Here is a 10,134-nt window from a genome sequence, read left to right as displayed (position 1 = left end):
ATTTGCCCATTATCTGTAAACGATGCTTCATGCGTTAACAAATTCCTGCACATAAACAATTCATCACTCTACAGTTTTCGTCGATGCTATTCGGATAGATGTAACCGATTTGAGACTCATTACCTTGAAGTCGTTGATGCAGCAAAATGTGAAAAACTCCGCCCGAACAGGCCTTGGAAGGCCCAAAGGTACTGACCGGCCGCCGTGTCATCCTCAGCCCACAGGCGTCACTGGTTGCGGATATGGAGGGGCATGTGGTTAGCACACCGCTCTCCCGGCCATAAGTCAGTTTACGAGACCGGAGCCGGTATTTCTCAATCAAATAGCTCCTCAATTTGCCTCACAAGGGCTGAGTGCACCCCACCTACCAACAGCGCTCGGCAGACCGGATGGTCACTCATCCAAGTGCTAGCCCTGCCCGACAGCGCTTAACTTCGGTGATCTGACGGGAACCGGTGTTACCACTGCGGTAAGGCCGTTGGCTGAAATGTGGAAAGGGTGACAGGTATTGGAATATAGCATACGCAGAACACTGCTTTGGCTGATCTCACTTGCACGTTCAAGCTTCATCGTGGCATGTGGATTGTGTTTTACTCCCATTACTTTCATCAGTTGACGTTATTATTCACTGGCGTGCTTTATTCTTAACACATCTAATTTCTTGACTTTCCAGTAATGTTTATAAACACAGGCCTTGATAGGGTACCTTTCCGCATTCAACTGTACTGTTGCTTTAACAACTGGAAGACATTTTCCAGAAACGAAAACCACATCCAGTTTTTTCGACTGTCGCATATACTGTGAAAGTCTGAATGACTTATCGAGTAAGTTTTCTGATCGCTATAACAGCACAGTGCTCACTGATTGTTTCACGTACGCGGGTAAGCAGATGAACCGTACTAAGAGTTATGCGTTCTCTTACATTTGGCGCTGGTTGGTAGAATTTTGTGCGCTTCTTCTTCTGACGGCGGGACGGTGGTTCGCCACTCTGTTACCTTGTTACTATTAGATTACGATCGACACATGTTCTGCCGCTCAAGTCCTCTTCGAGGACATTTTCCAGTGCCACAGAAAAATTATGTAGTTTCACTTAAATGTTCAAATGTGTGTGAAATCTTATGGGACTTAACTGCTAAGGTCATCAGTCCCTAAGCTTACACACTACTTAACCTAAATTATCCTAAGGACAAACACACACACCCATGCCCGAGGGAGGGCTCGAACCTCCGCCGGGACCAGCCGCACAGTCCATGACAGCAGCGCCTGAGACCGCTCGGCTAATCCCGCGCGGCGTTTCATTTAAAAACTGGCCATTATAAACATTAAAATTAGATGCGACATCTGAAAATTCGTCACATTCTCCGCTATCACTTAGCGAAAACCGCATATTGATGTATTTCATACTTCTGAATGTATGTGGGGTCAACTGTATTGGTTACCCCGTCCTGTACAGAGCCACCTCATTTCACTCTTCCGGGAACATGGCCCATGAATGACCACAAATGGATATTAGAAGATTAAAAGCAAATGTTTCTGAGCTACAGTGCTCATCTATATGTCATTTTGCGCTCTTTTAGGTATTAGTTTCATAGGATTCGTCATCTGCGTAACACTGATGTGAGTAAAACTGCACCGTTTGACCATTATTAAGTTACACAATAAATTTTCACGCTGCAGTGCTGTATTTGTGACTTGAAACTTCCTGGCAGATCAAAACTGTGTGCCGGGATAGCACTCGAACTTGGGATTTTTGCTTTTCGCTGGTAAATGTTCTGTCGACTGAGATATTCAAGCACGAGTGACGACCCGCCCTCACGGCTTTACTTCCACCAGTATCTCATCTCATACCTTCGTAACTACACAGAAATTATCCTGCATACCTTGCGGGACTAGCGTTCCTGAAACGAAGGATGCTGCGGAAAAATGGCTTAGCTACAGCCTAGGGGATTGTTTCCAGAATGAATTTGCAATGGAGTGCAATCCAGAAAACAGTTTTAATCTGCATACTGGTGCGTGGGAATGTCATATCTTGCAAATATTTCCCATCTCGCCAACAAAAACTTCTTTCTTATTATGCATACACGCAATCTTGTACGCAACAACGCCCGTCCTTTAGACACTGAAGGTATTCCAAGCTCTTTTACAAACTGGCTGTACGAATATTCACTTATATAGGATCTCTAAAATAAAATTTTATTCCCAAGGTAACTGACTAACTTATCCACTGTGTACAGCTATGTAATACGGCATCACAAATGTTACATGACTACTGCACACAATAGCTACCGATAATACAATTTAAATACTCGTATTTGTTCTCTATACGGCATTCTGCAACCTTTTATTATTCGCGGTATATCTAGATGATCCTAGATCGAGCACGGTACACCAAAATGCCTGTTCCCTCAAAACCATGTGAATTTTTAATATAATTACGAATTATGACGTCGTTATGTAGTCAGTTATTATTTATTATAAAACAGGAATAGAAACATGCATTAACAACTTATTAGACCCTGACTTTAATTCGCTGTAGAAAACAGACTATTCTAATACGATTTTTAAAATTAAATAACTCTGCTAATATATTCAATGCGATACTTGAGCCTGGTTAGCTGCATACAGACAGCCGATTCGTGGCGGAATCGTAGACGAAGCAAGCCTCATTTCTCAATCTATGGATTTGAGTCTCTCTCCCTTGGATGTTTTAGTTTGTCATCGTCGAGAAGCTCAGTTCACACAGATATGTAGTTGAACACGCTAATAACACATTAACTGCCCCCTCGGAGATGGCTGGGTATTCACTGCTTACTGACATCCAAAATGTATCCAAAACCACCTCGAAAAATTTTGATTTCAATATTCTGTCAAAATGTTTCGAATCCACGAATGAGATCACGAACCACTCAAAATCCTCAACTCTCCCCAAAATATTTTTTTCAGTTCTGCTGCAAGAGTACATAATGTTCTTTAACCTTACTATCGTCGGTAAGGAGCCATACAGTTGGGAACATCTCACATGGTCCATTTTCGATTGTCTATATCCACAAATTTAACATATTAGTATATCATTGAATATTATCCAAACTAGTCATAATATTTTCGTTTCTACCTTAAATTCATGTTTACGAACTTCGAGCACTGTTGAGTAGCTGTGGACTAGCAACTTCTGTTAATCAGTACACCGAAAAACCGATCCAGAGTTGGAAATTGCACTGTTTTTTGTATTCACTCGATGACTAGTTTCTGGCAGAGAACCATTTTCAGATCACTATGACATAGTAAAAAAATGGTGTTTACAGTTATCTGAATGTACAGTAACTGTTCGTTGCACATTTTTGACACGGTCATCTTCGGAAATACCATTTTTGACAATGTTACGATGATTTGAAAATGGGTCTCGGCCCGAAACTAGTCATCGAGTGAATAAAAAAAGTAATATTTGCAACTTTGGACTTGTTCTTCTGTGGATTGAACTGTTCTGTTCAGTTCATTTAAGTGAACGACAACATTGTAAAGATATGCAAATCTAGATACCCATTCATCTGCAAATAAATCCGCCTATATACTCATGCCTCTCAATAGTAAAAAATGCAAGCACTTCGCTCCAAGTTCAAACATTCGCGTTAATGCTTTACGTAGAGATAATAATATTACTTTTAATGTAGCAGAAAAGTTGTCTCCTGTGATCCCATTTTTTGAAAGAAAACATTAAAAAGTGGCATGTTTAAAGGCTACGTTTTGATAAGTTCACGGCTTTTACTTCTTCGCAGTGTTGTCAACTCTAAAAAAAAAAAAAAAAAAAAAAAAAAAAAAACGAGTCGCTAGATTCAATATCAAAAGTCGCTAGAAAGTCGGTAAAACTGATTTTACTAGGGGTATACTGAAAATTTCGTGCTCTGAATGGTGCAAAAGCCAGTGGAGTTGGGGGGGGGGGGTAATAAAATATTAATAAAAACTGTCTCATACGTAATTCCTATATTGTCTTAATTAAATGACACATCGCTTGCAACAGCATACATATAAAATACGCTAACGTTTAATTAAACATGTTATCATAATTGACGCGACACATAAATTGTTGTTTCAGTAACAGTAGTCAAATATACTAGAAATATACAACCATATTTGTAACAAAAGAAAGCAAGAACTCAAATTAGGTTACAAAATTTATACATATCGGTATGTGAGCTATTCATCGTCGTCACTCAGAAGATCGAATAACTCTTCTGTTTCATGCTCTGACAGAACTGTAGTTGATGTAGAGGGTTGAACGTCGCTCAAAAGATGATGTTGCAGTTGACTGGTTTTGTCGCAAAAGAGTAGTAACTTTTGTTCGTTCCAATAAGCTCCAATACGTCTGACGGTATGTCAAAAGATGCACAACCTTTATTTTGTTTCTTCAGCGGGTCTCTCAATATGATCAAAGCATTAATTGCCTTTAACTATTATCTGCTACGTTGTTTAGTTTTTATAATGTTCATAGAACTGAATATTCTTTCCACTTCTGCATTTGAATGCGGTAGGCATAGAACAGTCATTGCTAGCTGTGAAATCAAAGAAAAACGATTCTCCCCTACGGCATTTTTATACTGCAAAACCTCACTCCAAAATCGAACCGTGTTAGTAGTGTTATTCCACCTAATGAAGTTGATATTATGCCATTCTTGCAGCATAGCGTCTATGAAATTGCCACTAAAACCCAATTCTTTTGGCTACATCCGCTACAGCATTATTTTTATTCACTTTTAGTGTTTCTTCAACATTCAGCATTGTCACTTTTTACGGGATCGGAACGTTACTTGGTAGTATTTGTTGAATTTCCTTTATGAGTTTCAGACTAAACTGAATGCATCTCCTCTTCAAATAAACTTTATTTTCTTCAGACAAACTTGACTCAGACAATTTCTGTTCAAACATAAAGCCAAGGTTCGGATTTGCGTACATACATTCGCTTGGAACTGGTGTTGTCAACAAATCAACAGTTGGAAAAACTATGTTTTGTCCGAGTGACTGCATGAGAAATACAAGTGTATCTGGTAATTTAGTGGGGTCATTGTCTTCTCCTTCAAAAGCTTTTATTGCTATTTGTACATCTTTTAAGGCATGTTTAAGGTAAAACATGTAAAGATGATTTGAGTCGTCACAATACATCTTGTACAAAAGATCGGCAGTGTAACAATTTTCTGGAACCATGGCAAGTGAAAAATGTAGCTTTAGGTGTTCCCACTGCTCCAGAATTCTTCGTATTGCTGGTTCAATTGAAAGCCAACGTGTTGCACAGACCTTCAAAATTTTTAGTGGCTGTTTTCCACAATTTATTGTCTCATAAACCCTTTTATATTCCTCGTGTCTTTTGGGTGAAATGGAGAACCAATTGTAGGTTTTCCGTACAAGAAACTCTATGTTTCTAGGTATGGTATTCACTGAGGCGTCCGAAACTGCAAGCTGAAGAGAGTGACAAATGCAACGGCTCAATACCAAATGCTTCAAACCATATTCTCTCTTGAGTTGTTCGAAAAGCCCATTGTTTATTCCAACCATTGCAGAAGCATTATCTGTGCCAATTCCTACCATATTAGCGATTGGAAGTTTGAGATCTTTCAAAGAATTCACAAGAACAGCAGCCAGATTTCTTGCATCTGCTGTTTCTACTACAGCGAGTTTGAGAAATGCTGATCTAATGGTTTGGTTGTTTACACTATAGTACCGTATAACGATACCTAGCATTTTAGATATTGAAACATCTGTGGATTCATCTATTAGTACACTGTATTTTTGGTTACCTATATCTTCAACCAATGATTGTGTAAAAATATAGATCCAAGACTTCAGTTATAATGTTAGTGCACTTTGTACGATGTAATTGCATGCTTTTAGCGCCCTCATCACCGGAAAACACCTTCTTGCAGCCGGCCGCTGTGGCCGTGCGGTTCTAGGCGCTTCAGTCTGGAACCGCGTGACCGCTACGGTCGCAGGTTCGAATCCTGCCTCGGGCATGGATGTGTGTGATGTCCTTAGTTTAGTTAGGTTTAAGTAGTTCTAAGTTCTAAGGGACTGATGACCACAGATGTTAAGTCCCATAGTGCTCAGAGCCATTTGAACCATTTGAACCTTCTTCACAGTATTCCTAAATGATCTACAGCTAAAATAGAACAATGTTCAGCAAATAATAAAGAAAGGGCACCTTCCGCTCTACTTGCTATTCTGACTGTAGTTTTCGGAACAATTTTCACAGGTAAGGTGGTTTGTGTTTTTTTTTTAATTAATTTTTTGTTTATGCTTAATAGTTTTCGAATGCTTTCTAATATCACACTATTTAGCATAAAACTCTGTTGCACATACTTGACACCTTGCATGGTTTCAGCCACCCATTGAATTCAGGTTCTGCTTCCCACGCATCCCGGTATTTTTGAGCGTACTACTTGTTCTTCTGCGGTAAATCCATTATGTAAGCCACCACAACATAAGTTTCACCAATTTATAATCACTGAAAATACATTAAAACTCAGGCGAACTAGAGGTCATGAAACAATCTACTCACTCTGTAACTCGATATCAGTCCTATTGTTCATTGTTTAAAACGTAATAATGTCTGAGATACCCCCACCGAATTGTTCTTGCGTTACCACTGTGCATGTGGTAATAATTTGACTGCGAGTTAACATTTCGAAAAATTAGAGGTTGCTGGACAGAAATGTATTTTATTATACTTAATATTGCGTATGTTTTTTGTCAATTCGAAAAATAAAGGGAGTTCAAAAGTTGAAGAATTGTAGATCGATACGCTATCGACGATAACAGGCTAGTGGGTAATGAATAATGAATTTTCTATAGTCAAGGTTTTCTTACTCTGTAGGCAATTCCCATATTCAGGTTTACTAAATGCTGAACAATGCTACATGAACTGCTAAGAACTTAATTTAACTTAGTAAATCTAGAACAAAGTCAGTGTAGTACCTATTCTATAGTTAAAATCTTAGTTTTGTTAATGAAAATACTGGCCCAAAATAGTTTTGATTTGTACTTCAAAAGACGTCAGTACTCCAAAAGTCGCCAGATAAGTCGCAAAATAATTTTTGTAGCTAAAAAGTTTTTTTTTGTCGCTAAGACGAAGGCAAAAGTCGCCATTTCTAGCTACAAAGTCGCTAAATTGGCAACACTGCTTCTTCGTCCATCACAATTTTCAGAGGTGACAACAAAGACTTAGCAACAATGGCTTCGCGGTTAGTGAGACAATAGTCGGTTTGTAAGTTAGAATTTACTTTACCTGCTTTACCCACGACCCCCTTTACTCAGTCTGTCGAATACTAACGCAGTCCTCCCATGCCAAGTCATTAAGGAGCACATATTCTTTAGTCACTCGAAATACGAGTATTCCTTCACCGGTTACTCATTCAGAGACTCTTTGCAAAAAAAGAAATTACTTGAAATTACATCCCCATCTACATACCTCATGTAAAAGGAGGTTGTGCATGACTGTCAAACGGCCGGCCGAAGTGGCCGTGCGGTTAAAGGCGCTGCAGTCTGGAACCGCAAGACCGCTACGGTCGCAGGTTCGAATCCTGCCTCGGGCATGGATGTTTGTGATGTCGTTAGGTTAGATAAGTTTAACTAGTTCTAGGTTCTAGGGGACTAATGACCTCAGCAGTTGAGTCCCATAGTGCTCAGAGCCATTTTTGACTGTCAAACGCCGGCCGAAGTGGCCGTGCGGTTAAAGGCCCTGCAGTCTGGAACCGCAAGATCGCTACGGTCGCAGGTTCGAATCTTGCCTCGGGCATGGATGTTTGTGATGTCGTTAGGTTAGTTAGGTTTAACTAGTTCTAAGTTCTAGGGGACTAATGACCACAGCCGTTGAGTCCCATAGTGCTCAGAGCCTTTTGAACCATTTGACTGTCAAATTCGGTGGACTCGTCGATCTGAAGTGAGAACTTACGACTGCTCTTCATTTTCTCTTGCAAAATGTTTTCGATGTCACTGGACATGTCACGAACTCGGAGGCCGATTGGCTCAGTAGAGAGAGGAATTTTTGAAATTCCAGTAGTTGCTTCTGAACCCAGGACTATTTTTACCATTTCTCTACACACGAGCATTTACAACGTTTCTGTTACTGTGTGTGGCTTTTTGGCCTTTACAATATGTTTGGTTTCCTCTACTTTTTGCGAAAATAATTACCGCCCTAGTCATAAGCTTCACTTGCTTTTTATTTTGTTGCAACAACTGACGAGTGTAATTCAAATCCGTTAAGATAAATAATTATCACTATCTTGATTTTCAACTTCTTTCTGCTTCTTTTTTTTTTTTTTTTTGAACTCGATTGCTCCATTACTTGCACTCGTCGATCTGAAGTGAGAACTTACGACTGCTCTTCATTTTCTCTTGCAAAATGTTTTCGATGTCACTGGACATGTCACGAACTCGGAGGCCGATTGGCTCAGTAGAGAGAGGAATTTTTGAAATTCCAGTAGTTGCTTCTGAACCCAGGACTATTTTTACCATTTCTCTACACACGAGCATTTACAACGTTTCTGTTACTGTGTGTGGCTTTTTGGCCTTTACAATATGTTTGGTTTCCTCTACTTTTTGCGAAAATAATTACCGCCCTAGTCATAAGCTTCACTTGCTTTTTATTTTGTTGCAACAACTGACGAGTGTAATTCAAATCCGTTAAGATAAATAATTATCACTATCTTGATTTTCAACTTCTTTCTGCTTCTTTTTTTTTTTTTTTTTTTGAACTCGATTGCTCCATTACTTGCACTCGAGGACTGACCACTCCGTCGAAACGACTTACCCATTGTTTAATAACACTGTAATGTAGCAATAATAATACTCGCACTGCAGCAGAGCACAGCTGAGATAAAATAGAACTGAATTACAAGAACAGTGGAAAGTCCAGTATAAAATAAAACAACATTGCTGAACTGAAATACTGTAGTGTTGCCTGACAATATGTAGGTCCTTTAGCGGTGAACGAAAGAAAAAATAAAGCTTAAGAAGCAGCTACAAACCGGAAAAAATATTAAAGCAAGCCACTGAAAACGTTTTCTAACTCCAGGAATTTTAGGGAAAAGACACATACAGCCAATGGTACACAAAAGATGCGGTGTTACAAAGTAGTATCACCCTAGGGGCACAGCCGGTGCAGTGGTACAGGCGAGAATACAGTAAGCTTAAGATAAGCAAAATTAACAACAATACTGACTAAATAAATTACATTTCATTTCTAGGGAAATAAAACAATTAAAATCGAAGGAAATAAATTGCTTTTCTTTTCTTTAAAAACACAAAAATGAACGGCATGTCTAAAATCGAAAACCCGTAATCTCTTGCAATAATGTGTAAATGTTCGTGTCGTATACTTCACTTTGTGGCAGCACGCCAACGTGCCGTGATTGCGGAACACTGCTCTAGTACGTAGCCTCAAATATTGAGGTACAAAGAGTAATTTTCTCTTACAACGGTTTAATTGGCAATTCCAGTAAGTAATTATAGTTCCTAACGTCTGAAATCTTGTGGCAGTTACTCGTTAACGACACGGTACTTGTACCTCCGACGCTACTTCCAATTAAGTTCAAATGTCTCTCCTTTAAATAGCTAATATAAATTTATCATCACAAGGTGTTAATGTAATAGACGAAATTCTAATATCGTAGGTTAATTCACTACATATTTATCCTCTTTAACCTGGAATAGAATTCCGTCACTACGTCTTTTGTCTAGCGATTCTTCTATCACAAAAGCAAAGACCTGCCTATTCGCAAAGCCAGAGGTATAATATCTATACTTATTTAACATCATCAATTATGCAAGTATAATCTTTGCTTTGTATTCCCTTCAACTTTTTTTATAATTGTTTTCTTTTAACTGGATGAGTTCATTCATTCTATACAATATTTTTCTTTGCTTAGTATTTTTCTGAATTACAATTGCATAAGGAATATGCTGCTTGGCGGTAAATTCATATTCAATCTCTGAAACAGTCTTTCCTGAGGTTATTAGATTTTAAAATTGCAAACAAATTTTCTTTTCAACACTTGACGTACTAACTTTGAAAACTTTTTCTTCCTTTTAAATATATTTCTTTTCTTTCGACGCTCTTAGGGCGTTTCCTTTATTAGCAATCATATGGTG

The 10,134-nt window shown here is 38.8% G+C and overlaps 1 pseudogene; it reads right to left on the bottom strand.

Annotated features, from left to right (window-relative positions):
* Positions 1–365: 365 nt before the first annotated feature.
* LOC126428273 (5S ribosomal RNA) lies at positions 366–483 on the bottom strand (annotated as a pseudogene).
* Positions 484–10,134: the final 9,651 nt, after the last annotated feature.

The sequence above is a fragment of the Schistocerca serialis genome, chromosome 1 (genome assembly GCF_023864345.2).
Source record: "Schistocerca serialis cubense isolate TAMUIC-IGC-003099 chromosome 1, iqSchSeri2.2, whole genome shotgun sequence".
NCBI lineage: Eukaryota > Metazoa > Arthropoda > Insecta > Orthoptera > Acrididae > Schistocerca > Schistocerca serialis.
This window is presented reverse-complemented; position numbering and strand designations above follow the sequence as displayed.